The sequence below is a fragment of the Rhinoderma darwinii genome, chromosome 3 (assembly GCF_050947455.1).
Source record: "Rhinoderma darwinii isolate aRhiDar2 chromosome 3, aRhiDar2.hap1, whole genome shotgun sequence".
Classification (NCBI taxonomy): Eukaryota; Metazoa; Chordata; class Amphibia; order Anura; family Rhinodermatidae; genus Rhinoderma; species Rhinoderma darwinii.
The window spans coordinates 25,519,486-25,536,192 of NC_134689.1; the positions used below are offsets into that span (position 1 = coordinate 25,519,486).

Genomic DNA, 16,707 nt, shown 5'->3' on the forward strand with positions numbered 1-16,707 from the left:
TTAACAAAAAAATGTGTCCAAAGCAAACAGAACCTTTAGGGTATGTGCACACACACTAATTACGTCCGTATTATACGGACGTATTTCGGCCGCAAGTACCGGACCGAACACAGTGCAGGGAGCCGGGCTCCTAGCATCATACTTATGTACGATGCTAGGAGTCCCTGCCTCGCTGCAGGACAACTGTCACGTACTGAAAACATGATTACAGTACGGGACAGTTGTCCGGCAGCGAGGCAGGGACTCCTAGCGTGGTACATAAGTATGATGCTAGGAGCCCGGCTCCCTGCACTGAGTTCGGTCCGGAACTTGCGGCCGAAATACGTCCGTATGTAACGGACGTAATTAGTGTGTGTGCACATACCCTTAATGCCTCATGCCTACTTCAGTCTTTTTCTTCAGGGTGCTAGCTGTTTTTCTGACGGCTAGCACCCTGACCCATTCATTTCAATGGGGCCATGCACACTTCAGTTTTTTTGACGGTCCCGTTGCTCCGTTCCGATCTAAAGTAGAGCATGTCTTACTTTGGTCCGAGATTCCGTGACCGTGAGGCCCATGCAAGTCAATGGGGCCGTCAAAAAAACTGAAGGCACACGGAAAGCATCCGTGTGCCGTCCGTGTGTGACGGAGCCGTTGCCTAGCAATGGCCGGGCGGGCAGAAGTACATTACAGATATATTACACTAATCGGCAGCCACTTGTCTCTATCAATCACTGATAGAGAAGAGAGGCTGCTGATTAAAAATAAAATAAAAAGCAGTTCATACGTACCCCAGTCGTTGTCTTGGTGACGAGTCCCTCTTCTTCCTCCATTCCAACCTTCCTGTATGACGCGGCAGCCTGTGATTGGCTGCAGAGGCCGCTGCAGCCTGTGATTGGCTGCAGAGGCGGTCATGTGGGATGAAGCGTCATCCCTGGAGGACGGCCTTCTGATGTCATCCAGACTTGCGTGACCGCCACTACAGCCTGTGATTGGCTGCAGCGGTGACATGGGATGAAACGTCATCCCAGGAGGCCGGACAGGAGGAAAACGTAGGGAGTTCTGGGTAAGTATGAACTGATTTTTTTATTTTTTATTTCATAAATTGTATTTTGCGAGCGCCAAGCATGGTCATTCTTCAGCGCTAGTCACTGTCCAGGGTGCTGAAAGAGTTACCGCCGATCAGTGCAGCCCAATAACTCTTTCAGCCCCCTGTACTGTGACTAGCGCTGAACAACCCTGCTCTTTCAGCACCCTGGACAGTACCATGCTCGGCGCTCGGAAACACGGAGTGCACACGGAAATCACACGGCCGCTAAAACGGGCTCACGGACCCGTCAAAAACGGCCGTGAAAACGGTGATGAAAGTGTGCACGAGGCCTAAAGGGATCCTGTCATCAACATCTTACCTGTTAAACTCGCCTGACCCCTCAATGGTCGCAGCTGTCCAAAGTTTGTTCCTGTTCTCTTCTCTCCGGAAGTCCTGCTCATTTGCATACGGCGCGGGACCACTGAAAAACGGAATACTAAAAGTACAGAGCTTACTTAGAACATATTTATAGGTTAGATGACAATGATTTTTCACCCACTTCCACCAGGTATTGCTGGCTTGATTAAAATGCTGGTTCCCTTTAATGAATGACCGGCAAAACAGGATACGATCACTTTAACGAGAGATGGTTTAACCTCTCCTATGTTTTTGAAAAATGGGAAAATGTTTTTGAGTGCTAATGGCGTTTTTAAGGTCGCCCTGGACAATAAGAACAGCCATTCATTAACATATTTTCTAGATGAGAAGTGTATCAGGGAAAATCCCGAATGTCATTCTTTGTTGTCATTTGCAAATGATAGTGGCAACCTTGTACGAGCTCGCTAGACTGGTTGTCTTAGAAAAAAGCTGTTTTACCTTCAGTGCAGACGTTATTGTATAGTTATCGGGGGATATTCATGTTATAATGATAGAAATCTGTAACTACGCAGAAGTAGCAGAGCGGAGTGTATGAAAAGTGAACACTTTACCAAGCAGCGAGACCAATATATAGTTCTAACACAAGATATTATAATGGGTAGTACCAAATGTTTGACTACATAGCTCTGCTATATCTGTATAGTATGTTGTAGAGTGTAACTAGACGTTCAACAAACTTCTGATATGTTATAGTGACATGTCAGAAGTTTTCATTGGTGGGGGTCCGAGCACTGAGACCCCCACCAGTCGCTAAAACGATGCAGCAGGAGCGCTCGTGTGACCACTTAGCCGCTTCGTTTCTTTTCAGCTTTTTCCGGGAATCCATGTAGCAATAGAAAGTTTATGAGCCCGTACTTCGCTACATGGGCTTTCCGGAAAAAGCCGAACAGAAACAAAGCGGCTGATCGCTCACATGAAAACGTAAACATAAAACCAGAATGTCAACATGATGCCGGCTGCGCGAAAATCACGCAGCCGTGCAGCATATGCTGATGACACACGGACCTTTTGCGCGAGCAAAACGCAGCGTTTTTTGCACGCGCAAAACGGACACCTCCGTGTGAATAAGGCTTAAATAAGTAAACTATACTGAAAGTCTAAAAAAAAAACACAACAAAACACGATACTCACCTACCCTGGCCCTTCCGCGGCAAGGTTTCCCTCGCCCCTTGTACACCCGGCCTCCAGGGTTAACGTGTTGTGTCGATACGTGCTCGCTGCATCCAATCACAGGCTTGTAGCGTTTACATGTCTCGACACGTTATCGCTGGAGGCTGTGTGCACAGAGACCAACGGGGGACGTGAAAGCGTTGCCTTTTACATGGGCCAATAAGCGGTCAAACATTGTGTAAACAGGGCAACGATCAGTCGTTCATCAGCTGATCGTATTGTTTATGAAGCAAGGAATATGATCGTTGTCGGCAGCGCGTCTCCCGGTGTAAACAGGGGGACGCGCTGCCGACATTCCTTGTATAATGAAAATGTAGACAATTTTTCAATATACTTTCTGTATCAATTCTTCATGGTTTTCAAGACCACTGCTTGCTGCCATTCAATAGGAACCTCTGGAAAAATGAAAGCTGCACTGTGATTGGTTGCGATCTCAGTGGCATACGTCACAGCCTTCATTCGGAGGTATACTATACATTGGGAAATCCTCCTAACGTATACCTCACACTGAAAGCAAAAACGAGATGTGAACAAAGCCTTACATATAGAATTAAAGGGGTTTTCCCATGAGACGTTTATGACATATCCACCGGATATGTGGTCAAACTCGGTCAAAAATAAACGTTTCTTTTATTATATTATATATAATTGTATATATTATAATTGTATTACCCATAAAATAATTCTAGATGATTATTTTTATTTTTTTTGTTAGGACTGTAGTACTCCTGTTATTCCTCCTGGAAAGTATGAATACATTTTTTGCCAAGGGGTGTGTCCCTGAACATCGGACGACTCATTTGCGCTATTAAGGCCTCATTCACACAAACGTATTTCTCGTCCATGTGCTGTTTGGCACTGACCCATACAAGTTAATGTGGCTATTCACGGAGCGTGTGTCCGTTGCGAAAAAAATTGTGTGCGGTCTGTTTTTCACTGATCAGTTGCTAAGAAATGTAGAAAAAAGGAAAAATGAAACCAGGAGGTGCTTACAGGGGAGAATAACGGACGTGAAAAACAGATGACACACCGTAACCACACGGACAGTCATGTGCTAGAAACAGTCCGTTCACACGCTCGTGTGAATAAGGCCTTACAATTATGCAAGGCTTCAGAACTGAAATATCCCAGCACTCCTTGCCGGATAAAGGTCGGTACAGAAATCGCACTGATGATTTGCATGCTGGGAAGTGCACACGTTACGCTCGACACTGTACAGTCAGGTTTCTGTTGCTTTGTGACGCCTCGCATGCTGCACTATTATAGGCAGTTCACACCTGTATTAGAGGCTTCGTCGCAGATCTGGAAAAACGAGACATCATGACAGAAACCCATTAGGCCGGGTTCACACAGAGTTTTTTGCAGGCGGAATTTCTGCCTCAAATTTCCGTTTGGAAATTTGAGGTAGATTTTCCTCTCCCTGCACGCCAATTTTTGCAGTGTTTTTCGCCCGTGGCCATTGAGCGCCGCAGGCAAAAAAGCAGCGAAATACGCTTTCTCTGCCTCCCATTGATGTCAATGGGAGGTCAGAGGTGTAAACGCCTGAAGATAGGGCATGTCGCTTCTTTCTCCCGCGAGACTGGGAAAAGACGCTTCCGCCTCCCATTGTAATCAATGGGAGCCATTTTCAGGCCGTTCTTGATGAGTTTTGCGGCGCGGTTTCCGCGTCAAAAAACTCAGTGTGAACATAGCAAAGTCAACAGGTTCCGTCGGGTGCCCTTAAACAATGTATGATAACCTATCGCTCATGGATCCAGCCCAGTGTTAGGCAATACCCAGATAAATTGCGCCATACAGTGCAAACATAGTTATGGGTTAGGTGTTTGGTGCCCTCGCGGTCAACACTACTGTCAGACAACCTTATCAGTTATCCATCAAAACCTATACCTTGATTTGAAGAGGCCGGCAGATGGGTGACCGACGGTGTTGTCCGAATCTTCGCATGGGGCAAATCTGACTCCACCATAAACGCAGAAAAAAAATTGTCAGGATGCATCACTTCATATAACGGTCACGTACATACCATAGACTGTATATTATAGCCGACTATTGGCGAAAAAATGGATCAATCTGCGGCTGATTGGTTATTGGTATTTAATGGCCAATAATCGGATCCGGTATATGACCTGCACATTTTTATTTTTTTTACCTTGACCTGCAGGGATTGCTGGGGTTTATAAACTTAGTTCTCAGTTTTTTGCAGACAACTCAGTGTTTTTTTTAGCCTCTGCAATCACAAAACTGCAATTGCAACGAGTTATTATATAATTTATTATCAGCTCCTGTCTGCACAGTGCGCTATAGACAAAGTGTCGCGTTATCATGCGAGAAGACGCAGCAGGAGCTTCCGCTGCCGCACACTGCAGAAGGGGCGTGTCCTGGGCGTGATTCACAACCAGCGGAGGGGCGTGTTCTGGGCGTGAATGATAACCACGGGAGGGGGCGTATCCTTGGAGTAATTGACAGCTTAGCGGATAGGCGGTCCTGAAGCTGCTGCTGCTGAATCACGTGCGCTGATTGGCTGATCTCAGCTGGGGAAATTCCAGGTCTCTGTTGTAGGAAGTGGTGCCTGTACTGGTGGTCGCATTGTAATAATTCCTGGATGTGGGAACCTGCTGATCGCACAGGCAGAGCCCAAGTAACAGGTAAATAGGCTTTATTTATGATGCATTGGCTTTGCTTGGGGTTATATCACATTCATCTTGTTGCAAACAATTCTGCTCCATCTGTAAAGTGAACTCTTCTGTTGCTTTGTTGTTACATTGTTTATTCGGGCTGGTGTCAGCGATTGATGATAAATTAGGATATTGATACTATAGTTTATAATAATACTATGTTTCGACAAACGTGGCGAATCAATTTGACCAATTCTTCCATTGCGATTTATAAATTGGCAATATTTGAATCTGGCGAAACAATTCACTCATCTGTATCATTGATGTCATTTTCCTGTATACCGGTGTGACCGCGCTGTATATACATAATCCCAGTGGTATTGTTTATAAATGCGGGATTAAATTTACTATCTAATCTGTATCTCTCGTCGTGGGCTGAGTATCAATAAAGCCGTGTCATTGCCTGCATTGGATTAATATAGGATGATTGGCTGCTATAGATCTGAGCGTAGGACTACAAGTCGCAGCATGCGTGTTATATATGTGCTCCGTCTTGATTATATGGCATCACTATCTGACTGAACGACCACTCGAACACCCACTTATCTCTGGAATGTAGTGGGCACCTCTGACAACCAGCTCCGAGTCGGGAGCGCTGCTGTGGAGGAAAAAAGGGGCTTCTGTACTTTACTAGTTCTGACCGCTTCTTTCTAGTGATCACGAAAATGTGATCTGCACCATTCCGTAAATTATGACGTATCTAAGGGATAACATTTCTGGAACATCTTTTCTTAGAACTCTGTGTTGTGCCATTCCTCTGTTATTCCTCCTAGAAATGTATGAATAAATTGACAACTGGGTGTTAAAATCCCCTTTACAAAGGGGCGTGTCCCTACTCAGTCTTAGAGCTTATTCAGACGAACGTATAATACGTCCGTGCAATGCGCGTGATTTTCACGCGCCTCGGACGGACCTATGTTAGTCAATGGGGCCTTTCAGATTGTCAGTTATTTTCACGCAGCGTGTGTCCGCTGCGTAAAACTCACGACATGTCCTATATTTGCGCGTTTTATACGTTTTTAGCGCATCACGCACCCATTGAAGTCAATGGGTGCTTGAAAACCGCACACGGACGCACTTCCATATGCCGCGCGCTACAGTAGTCAACTATGAATGAAAACAGAAAAGCACCATGTGCTTTTCTGTTTACAAACAGAGTGTCATAATAATGGTGAAAATCACGCAGCTGCGCATCATATGCTGCTGACACACGGAGCTGTTATGGACCTTTTGCGCGCGCAAAACGCTGGGTTTTTTGCACGCGCAAAATGCACACGCTTGTGTGAATCCGGCCTTACTCTGTCAGCAGTGATTGGACAGTGTCAGTCTATGTAGAGACACACCCCCAACTGGTAACGCCCAGTTGTTCATTTATTCATAAATTTCTAGGAGGAATAACAGAGGAATGGCACAACACAGAGTTCTAAGAAAATATGTCCCAGACTTGTTTTTTCATGGGGAATACAATCATTTACTAAAACAGACATGTCAGGAGAGCTGACGATCCTCTGTAACTAATTGAAACTTACGTCCCAAGACTCGGCTAGGAAGAAGACATTGATTTCCATTGTAAAATATATATATATATTTTTTGTATTTGCCTTTCCATCAGGGGTGTAGTTTTTATGCCAATAATTGCGTCGTCTGCAGTGCTATCCTTTGTCATGGAAACCTGTCTGACCCCATCAAGTCAATGGAAACCGTCATGATTCATTGGGATCTGTTTGAAAAGAGATCCATCACAGTGGTCATCATGGCTCTGTTATGAACGGAAACCATGACACTAGTGTAAACAGAGCCTTAAGCCTGTCAAACATAGGCAATTTTTTTGCTGTCCAAACTGAGGATGTGTTCACACACGTGTCGGAGCCTCTTTTGCGTGTCCGGTCATAAATGGCAGACTCAATAGTGCAACATGCAGCACTCCTGTCCAGTAAAACGTTGGGCGCCATTGGTGTCTGTCATGCGACGGGTCCATCACTGCCGTCATTTTTATTGTTTTGCTCCTATGGCGGAGCAGAACATCATAAATGACAGCCGCAGATGTGAACAGAGCCTTATCTTGACATGATGATGTGACTGGCCCTAAGGTTAACCTTGCATTTAGTTGTGTTTTTACATAGACGCAATTCTACAAATATATTTTCGAGACCAGTTTCTTTTTGATGTGTTTTTTTTTGCGCTGCGGTCTGCCTATGGGCCCCTCCACATGTGAACGTGGCTTTATTCTGTTCATTTTTTAAAAAAAATTGGAACACTTTAAAAATAATCTGTCAGCAGTTTTGAGGCCCCAAAACTGCTGACAGAGCGATAAAGCGGAGGAGGAGATTATTGTACATATACCTTTTGTCTCGGTAATGCAAGTTGCATGAAACGGACGTTTGATTCCCCCAATTCGGCGGTTGCAAATGCCACTCTCTGCTTTGAGTGATGTCTCTGGCGGTCAATCAGGAGACCGCTAGAGCCGTCACTCAGTGCAGAGGGCCGGGACTGGCAGCGTGCCGTGCAGGAGCTCTTATTCATCAAGTTCCCGCCTTAGGCCTCATTCACACGGTCGTGTTCAGTCAATGAGATACGGGCTGTATGTCGGCCATGTTTCTCGGACCGAACACCGTACAGGGTGCGGACTCCTTGCATCTTAGTTATCTGTGATGCTAGGAGTCCCTGCCTCCTGCTGCTAGGAGTCCCTGCCTCCAAGGACCGAACACAACCGTGTGAATAAGGCCTTAGTGGCACTTGTGATCGCGGCGCCGGGGGAAGTAAATACAATTTTCTCGGTCATGAACCTTGCGAGAACAGAACCAAAACTATGTAACAATGCCCTCCCCCTCCCCCTCCCCTGCATCGCTCTGTCAGAGCTTTTGAGGCCTCAACGCTGCTGACAGATTCCGTATTATAAGATTATAAAAAGTTGATTTCTAAAAGTTAGGCCTTATTCACGTGTTCGTTTTGCGCGTTAAAAATGCAGTGTTTTTCTTGCTTTGCAGTTCCGTCTGGCATCCGTGTATAGTGCGCGTGTGCGTTTTTTTATGTGCGTATGTCACACGTTTTTTTACGTCCGCAAAAAAAACTGAAGGAGGTGGGTTCTTTCCCTCATCATTTCTTTAGCAACCGTTGCTTGTAAAACACGGACAGCACACAGATGTCGTCTATGTGCTGTCCATTTTTTCACGCATTGACTTCAATGGGCCGCGTGGTGCGAAAAAAATGCACAAGAATAGGACATGCAGTGAGTTTCACGCAACGGACACACATTGCGTGAAAAACAACGCATGTCTGAATAGCCGTGTGGGGTCTGTGAAAAAAAAAACGGACAGCACACGGACGTGAAATACGCTCGTCTGTATAAGGCCCAAGCCAACACGACGATCAGTTAATCGCGGTGCGTCTAGCAACTGAAGTCTCTGTGATCGCTTGTTTTTGTCCGCTGCAGGGAAAATTATATGGCATATGGATGTGGTATTAATGGAAAATGTGCCTGACAGGAGTCGCTGATACTTAGGCCTCGTTTACACGAGCGTGTGCGTTCTGGGCATGCAAAAAATGCGGCGTTTTGCGTGCGCAAAAGGCACTTAACAGCTCCGTGTGTCATCACCATATGATGCGTGCCTGCGTGCTTTTCGCGCAGCCGCCATCATTCTAACACTCCGTTTGGATGTTTGTAAACAGAAAAGCACGTGGTGCTTTTCTGTTTTATTCATCCTTTTCACTGCTGCTACGCGAATCACGCGCGCCCCACGGAAGTGCTTCCTTGTGACATGCGTGGTTTTCACGCACCCATTGACTTCAATGGGTGCGTGATGCGCGAACAGCGCACAAATATAGGACATGTCGTCAGTTTTTTGCAACGGACTCACGTTGCACAAAATTCACGGGCTTTCTACACGGCCCCATAGACTATTATAGGTCCGTACGACACGCATGAAAATCACGCGCGTCGCACGGACGAATAACACGCTCGTGTAAACAAGCCCTTAGGGTATATTCACATGGACTATTTTCAGTCGTTTTTCGGCCCTTAAACCCCCCGAAAAACTGCTAAAAATGCGGGGGCTGAGCGCCTCCAAACATCTTCTCATTGATTTCAATGGGAAAAACGGCGTTCCATTCTCACGGGCCACGTAAAAAACGGGCGCATAAGAAAACGCTTTGTAGAAAGAAGTGCATGTCACTTCTTGAGACGTTTTTTGGAGTGGTTTTTCATTGACTCAATAGAAAAACAGCTTCAAAAACAGCCGTAAAAAACGCAAGTTGCTCAAAACCGTCTGAAAATCAGCGGCTGTTTTCCCTTGAAAACAGCTCCGTATTTTCAGCCATTTTTTATTAGGCGTATGAACATACCCTCAGTCGGAACGAAATGTCGTTGTTCCCATTGAAATCAATGGGCAGATGTTTGGAGGCAATCAGCCTCCATATTTTTAGCCGTTTCTCGGTGGGGTTTACGGCCTGAAAAATGGCTGAAAATAAGCCGTGTGAAGGGGTTTTGTTTTTTTTAACGACTCAGGACAGCTATACCACGGGGACCCCATCAAACTACTTGTCACATCTTCGCTTCCGGGACTTTTAATCCTGCGTCTAGTTCTGTTTGTTGATTGAGGTTGTTTTCACCTCATGTACGGTGACGTGTTCGGCGTGTAAAGAGATGTGACTTTGGTGTAGAAGGTCTATTTTATTTTTTACCTATATCTGTTTTGTGGTGTGGTTTGTAGTGACAGCGCTGATAGGGATCTCTTCACACCATGTGGCGAGTATAACTATGTGAATGTTTGTGGCACAAACGTCACGCAGCTCCTGGCACAGTGTTCTTCACAACCAGTGCAAAGTACTGTAGAAATCGAGACACGGTAACCATGAATATAATTGTACAACAATAGTCTGTGACGTCTGATATGTACATACGATAGAAATAAAAAAAACAAAATAACACAAATTTTAATAAATTTTCCTATTTATGACCTGTCCTTCCCCCATTCTTTACACTGCAGCAGTGCATTCAGAGGTTGGTTGATGTGTATAAATACAAGCTCTCCAAGGATTTAGTGCATGGTGAGCTGATTTCTATTACATCAAATTGGTCACCTTGCCCTATAAGGGTATGTTCACACGGCTTATTTTCGGCCGTTTTTCGGGCCTAAAAATCGTAAGCAGAACGCCTCCAAACATCTGCCCAATGATTGCAATGGGAAAAATGGCGTTCTGTTCCGACGTGCCGTTTTTTTACGCGGTCAAATCAGTGTTCATTACGGCGACTATCGCAAATCATCGGTAAAACACTGCAGTATTTTCGTGAAACCATGACAGAACTGTCATTTTGCCGAGATATTAAGGTAGTAAACCGTGCTTTAACTGCACCGTGTGAATGTACCCTAAAGCCTTATTCACATGAAATCATGTCACGTCCGTGTGCTGCCCGCTTCACCCCTTAGGGACTAAGCAATTTTTTTGTTTTTTCGTTTTCATTTTTCACTACCCGCCTTCCAAGAGCCATAACTTTTTTTATTTTTTTCCCGTAAACGGAGTGCTGTGAGGGCTTCTGTTTTTTCAGTTTCTATTGGCACTATGTAAAGTACCATATAATGAAATGGGAAACGGAAAATATATTCTTTGTGGGATGGAATTGGAAAAAACTGCTTTTCCTCCATTGTTTTGATGGAGTTTTCACCGTATTCAGAGTCATAACCTTTTATTTTTTCGTTGATTGAGCGGCATGAGGGCTTATTTTTTGCGGGGCGAGCTGTAGTTTTTGTTACCATTTTTTAGGTACATCTAAAAAAAAATTTTTTTTGCGCTTTTCATTTTTTTTTAATCACTACTAAAAACGTAAACTTTTTTTTTTTTTTTTTTTTCTACGCTTTTTATTTGTCACCCTAGGGGATATGAGCCACAATACTAATGTATTGCTGTATACTGTCATTTTTACAGGCTTCTGTTCAGCCCTGCCAGAGGGGGCCCATGAGCTGTCTGAGGGGGACGCCCCCCTGTTTCTAACGCCTCAGATGCAGCGGTCGCGATTGACCGCAGCATTTGAGGGGTTAAACGGCCAGGAACAGCGCAATCGCATAGGCTTCAGAGCTTAACAGAGGCAGACCTGGGGGTTTTCATTAGACCCCCGGACTGCAATGACAACCATCCTCGCCCTGCAATTGCGTCGTGAAAGGCCGATGAGCTGTGGGAGGGGGCCGTCCCCTCTTTCTAAGGGTATGTGCACACACTAATTACGTCCGTAATTGACGGACGTATTTCGGCCGCAAGTACCGGACCGAACACAGTGCAGGGAGCCGGGCTCCTAGCATCATAGTTATGTACAATGCTAGGAGTCCCTGCCTCTCCGTGAAACTACTGTCCCGTACTGAAAACATGATTACAGTACGGGACAGTTGTCCTGCAGCGAGGCAGGGACTCCTAGCATCGTACATAAGTATGATGCTAGGAGCGCGGCTTCCTGCAGTGTGTTCGGTCCGGGACTTCCGACCGAAATACGTTCCGTCCATTACGGACGTAACATGGTCGTGTGAACCCAGCCTAAGAGCTTAGATGCCGTGGTCACTATTGTTAAACGGCCAGGAACCGAGCGATCGCTCGCCCTGCCGGATGGTGCAGCGTGGCAGCTGTAATACACAGCTGACACCTTCAGCATATGGAGCGGGCTCCGTGCATAAGCCCGCTCCAAACTTCACCCCCCACACCATTTTTTCACACATCCGTTGCTTGGCAGTTAGTTCTTGCAGAGGAGATACACGGACGAGAAAAATGGATGACACACGGAAACCACACTGACGCAACACAGACCGTCATATGAATGAAAAACGGCCCATTTTTTGCGGACGCAAAACGGCCATTCACTTGTGAATAAGGCCTAAGGGTCCACACACTTGGCAACTTCCCAGTCAACTGAGCTGGTTTTCCCGGCTTTGTCTGAAGGAAAACATAACAATCTGTCTGTAGTAAAACAATAGGGATCTATGGCGCAGTATTGTTTTTATTTTGCCAACATGAAAAATTCATTTACACATCATTCTCCGCTTTACTTATGGGGAAAATAAAGGATTATGGTTGGAATTATCTTGTAAAAGTTTCCATACGACAGGCGTTTTGTAATGCACTGACCTCAGTTGACTTTTTGTACGAATGAGCGCGTTATTCTAGACGCCAATCTGGGTTTTATCTGGATTATCATGCAGTTCCTGTTTTCACTAAAAAATTAGAACCTTTTTTTCTAATCTTGGACAACCTGTTTATGTCCTTGAGATGTCACTCAGGTTGTTCAACCACCTCACGGTTATACCTGTTTTTGGGAAAGTAGGGTGATTACCAATATGGCTGCCATAACCGTTCCTACAAGGGATATCTTCCGGTTTCCCAGTGTCCTGAATTGCAAATCTGTCAAATTATGCAGTTGCATTGTGATAGATGAGAAAACGTGCTCTCTATGTACAAATTACCAGTTAGATTAACAATCGCGTAAACTAAAAGAGATGGAATTTCTATGGGCGAGGGCGGCCTATGATTAAGCATGCCTATGGTCGAGCGCGCTTAACAAATATGGCTTGCAGGAATGGTTTATACTTCGATAAAGGACTCTTCGTGGCAGTAGGGTCCATATGATGTTGAAGGCGATCATTGCACTAAGGCCCCATGCACACGAACGTCCCCCGAAAATCCACGGGAGAATTGCAGCCCCATTCATTCCTATGGGGCCATGCACACGACCGTGGCTCATTGAAAATAATGGCAGCGGCCATGTGCACAGCCCGCGATTTGGGGCGGCTCGCGGCTGCCAGTCCCTGGCCGGCTGACCCGGAAATCACGGCCGTGCACATGGCTACAGTCGTGTGCATGAGGCCTTAGGTGTAGGCCACCAACAGAGAAACACTGTCATTTTATTATGCTTTTTTGGTATTTATGATTATATTTACTTAGTGCTTATTAGTTCACACAGAGTTTTTTGCAGGAGGAAAATCTGCCTCAAAATTCCGTTTGGAATTTTGAGGCAGATTTAGCTCTGCCTGCACGCTGATTTTTGTGGCGTTTTTCTCAGCGAAATACGCTTTCTCTGCCATCCATTGATGTCAGTGGGAGGTCAGAGACGTAAACGCACGAAGATAGAACATGTCGCTTCTTTCTCCCTCGAGATGGTTTTTCCGCTCGCGGGAAAAAAATGCCTCTGCCTCCCATTGAAATCAATGGGAGGCATTTTTGCCCGTTTTTCGTGTAAAAAAACATGAAAAAAAACTCAGTGTGAACTAGGCCTTATACTCCAATCAAATGTATCATATGTTATAACATGCACATATTAGGCTTCGTTCACGTCTCCGCTAGGGCTCCGTTGCTACGTTCCATCTGAGATTTCTGTCGGAACGGAGCCCTGACTGACACACGGAAACCAGAGGTTTCTGTTTCCATCACCATTACTTTCAATGGTGACGGATCCGGTGCCAATGATTTCCGTTTGTCTGAGTTGTGCAGGGGTTCCGTCGTTTTGATGGAATCAGTAGCGTAGTCGACTAAGGGCTGTGTGTGGCGCTATCTACAAGGGGGGGTGTGGCGCTATCTACAAGGGGGGGTGTGGCGCTATGTACAGGGGGCACTGTGGCACCATGTACAGGGGGTGTATGGCAGTATCTACAGAGGGCACTGTGGCACTATCTAAAAAGGGGCTGCCTAATCTTGACATTCTTGTGTCTGCCAAACACTGCCAACTGAGCAGACGGACTGCATGTAGCGACACCTAAACTGGATTGTTAAAATAAGCACGTGGAGTAAACGCGCAAATACACTCCCCTCTACAACGGCCACTTGGTCTAAAGTAAAAATACGCCCACTTGGGCATTAAGCAACTCATTAGCATAAATCTAAAATCGCTAATAAAGTGGTAAAAATAGATCGTTTTTTTTAAATAAAAAGCACTGCTGTCACCAACATTATAGCGCCGACCTCCTTATGTAGGAGACAGGGCACTTATAATATGGTGACAGAGCCTTTTTAAAGTCAATGGGTTGTGTCGGCCGCCGGCGGTGTCTGTTGTGCAACGGTACCGTTGTTTCTGTTATTCCCTTGTTCTTCTCCTGTGACGGAGCAGAACAACGGAACACACCAACGCAGGTGTGAACTCAGCCTTAGGGCTAATTCAGACAAACCTATGTTGCCCGTGTGACGGACGTTTTTTTTAACAGTGCCACACGGCTGCATGTATTTCTGTGGGGCTGTTCACACGGCCGTTGTTTTAACGGACCGTGTGAAGGGCCTGTGAAAAAATAGGACATGTTCTATTTTAGTCTGTTTTTTTTCGCTGATCCCTCAATAGACTCAAGTCTATGAGGGATCCGTGAAAATGGGTCCCACACGGGTGCGACTCGAACATGAAAAACTGCAGTTTTTCACATCTGAGTTTACATTCGTTCGTCTGAATAAGCTGTGAATGGCCTGATCTAGGCTAGGATGGCACACACAGTTTTGAATGGAATGTTTTTATTATATGTTTTTAAATGGAAATGTTTTTGTCCATGGTGTTTTCCAGGTTTATTGTAATTTTACGTGGCATTTCCCTCATATAATATTACTACACGAATGTGCTGTATTTTATGATAAGATCGGATGGCTGATACAGGGAACCCTGTTGCCTTTCCTCCTATAATTTTGAAGAATTATTATTTAATGTGGACAGCCAACCTCTCAAAGGTGTCAGGGACATCGCCATGTGTGCGGCCACGCTTAGGCTGGATTCACACGAGCACATTACGTCCGTAATGGACGGACGTATTTCGGCCGCAAGTCCCGGACCGAACACCGTGCAGGGAGCCGGGCTCCTAGCATCATGGTTATGTACGACGCTAGGAGTCCCTGTCTCTCCGTGGAACTACTGTCCCGTACTGAAAACATGATTACAGTACGGGACAGTTGTCCTGCAGCGAGGCAGGGACTCCTAGCATCGTACATAACTATGATGTTAGGAGCCCGGCTCCCTGCAGTGTGTTCGGTCCGGGACTTGCGGCCGAAATACGTCCGTCCGTTACGGACGTAATGTGCTCGTGTGAACCCAGCCTTAGTGTGTTATCCCTTAATTTTATCTGGAGGTAAAACTAAATTCCTTATTCGTGGTTGTATGTTGTAATAACACTTCGGAAACTAAAATGATTTCTAAGAGGATGGAGTATGTGAAATCCCCAGCATTTTTGGAATACTATATCTGACGGCAGCGCAAGTTCACAGAAAAACCAGAGAAGGAGACCACGGATTTGGCATCATTATGACACATAAAAGTCCCAGCACCCGTTACTATTCACAAGGATTCACATAATTACATTGGCTAAAATAAAAGGGCGGCATGATACTTGTTGCTGTGATGGTCCATCAGGCCATTCTTATAAGCCCTCTACTTATAACTTTGTCTTCCATCTAGAATAAAAGTACAAACATTCCAGGAAAGAAGGTTGAATTAGTTGTCTAGTTTAGGAAACCCATTTTCAAAAACCGTATTAGGGAATTCTGAGTTAGTAGAGGGTGGAGTCCCTCATTCGAAACCTTCATCTATTAACCAGCGTGGATAGCGGTTATAAAGAGCAACCCTTGCTCTGGAGGACCCAGTTATTCTGTGAATTAGATGGACAACCCAATTGTTTCACTGAGGATTGCTTTATACTCCATTTCTCCTGTGGTGGCGCTGTAGGGGCACTGAACACTTGCTGCCAGGTTCCCCCACAGCTGATTGCATGGTTTCCCTCTGTGATCAGCCTATTTTTGGGAAACCTTACAAAAAGGGATTGTTCAAGGCAAACAACCCCTTGTATATAATGTAAATGATCCTGAAATTATCCCTACAAACCGAATTGATAAATTTCAGTTCAGTTTTTAAAATCATGAAATCTGTCCATGAAGCTACCTGTACCTTTCCTTATGGAGTAGGAAACTTGTACAGCACTAGTTTCCTTCCAAAATCCACTAACAAGTTAACTTTTCTGTGCGTTTTTGAATGTGGTTTACAAATAAGGCTTCAATCACACATGTCGTTTTCATGGCAGTTTTTGATGCATTTGTTTGAGACGAATCCAAGAGTGGATCAAACCGTAAGGAAACGTATATGTCTTTCCTTTATACTTTTCTCTCTCTGTGGATCCACTCCTGGCTTTGGCTAAAAAAAGATGCATTAAAAACTGCCCTGCAAATTACATGTGGGATTCCAGCCTTAGGCCGGGATCACACAAACATTTTTGATGCCGTTTTTGAGCAAAGCACTGGAGTGGGCACAAAAGAAAGGAGATGCATCAGTATTTTCTTAATACTTTTCCTTCCTTGCGTATCCACTTCTGACTTTGGGAGAAAAAAAAACTGAACCAAAAACGGCATCAAGACGGTGTGTGTGATCCTGCCATTAAGAATGCCTGGAGTGGTGGCTGCAAACTACAGATTCCATGCGGG

At 45.2% G+C, this 16,707-nt stretch overlaps 1 protein-coding gene and 1 long non-coding RNA gene across 2 annotated transcripts in view; one reads left to right on the plus strand and one right to left on the minus strand.

Annotated features, from left to right (window-relative positions):
- Window positions 1–1,394: 1,394 nt before the first annotated feature.
- Window positions 1,395–4,957, minus strand: LOC142750927 (uncharacterized). The gene is made up of 3 exons (XR_012882638.1): window positions 4,767–4,957; window positions 4,505–4,570; window positions 1,395–1,490 (listed from the first exon to the last, which is right to left on the minus strand). It is a non-coding gene; the product is annotated as an uncharacterized LOC142750927 (long non-coding RNA).
- A 197-nt stretch (window positions 4,958–5,154) lies between these two features.
- The window catches only part of TNIP1 (TNFAIP3 interacting protein 1), a 58,165-nt gene continuing 46,612 nt past the window's right edge, over window positions 5,155–16,707 (plus strand). Inside the window, exon 1 of the mRNA XM_075856148.1 lies at window positions 5,155–5,262. The gene's annotated coding sequence lies outside the window, so the exon portion shown is untranslated. The remainder of the gene's footprint in view (window positions 5,263–16,707) is intronic.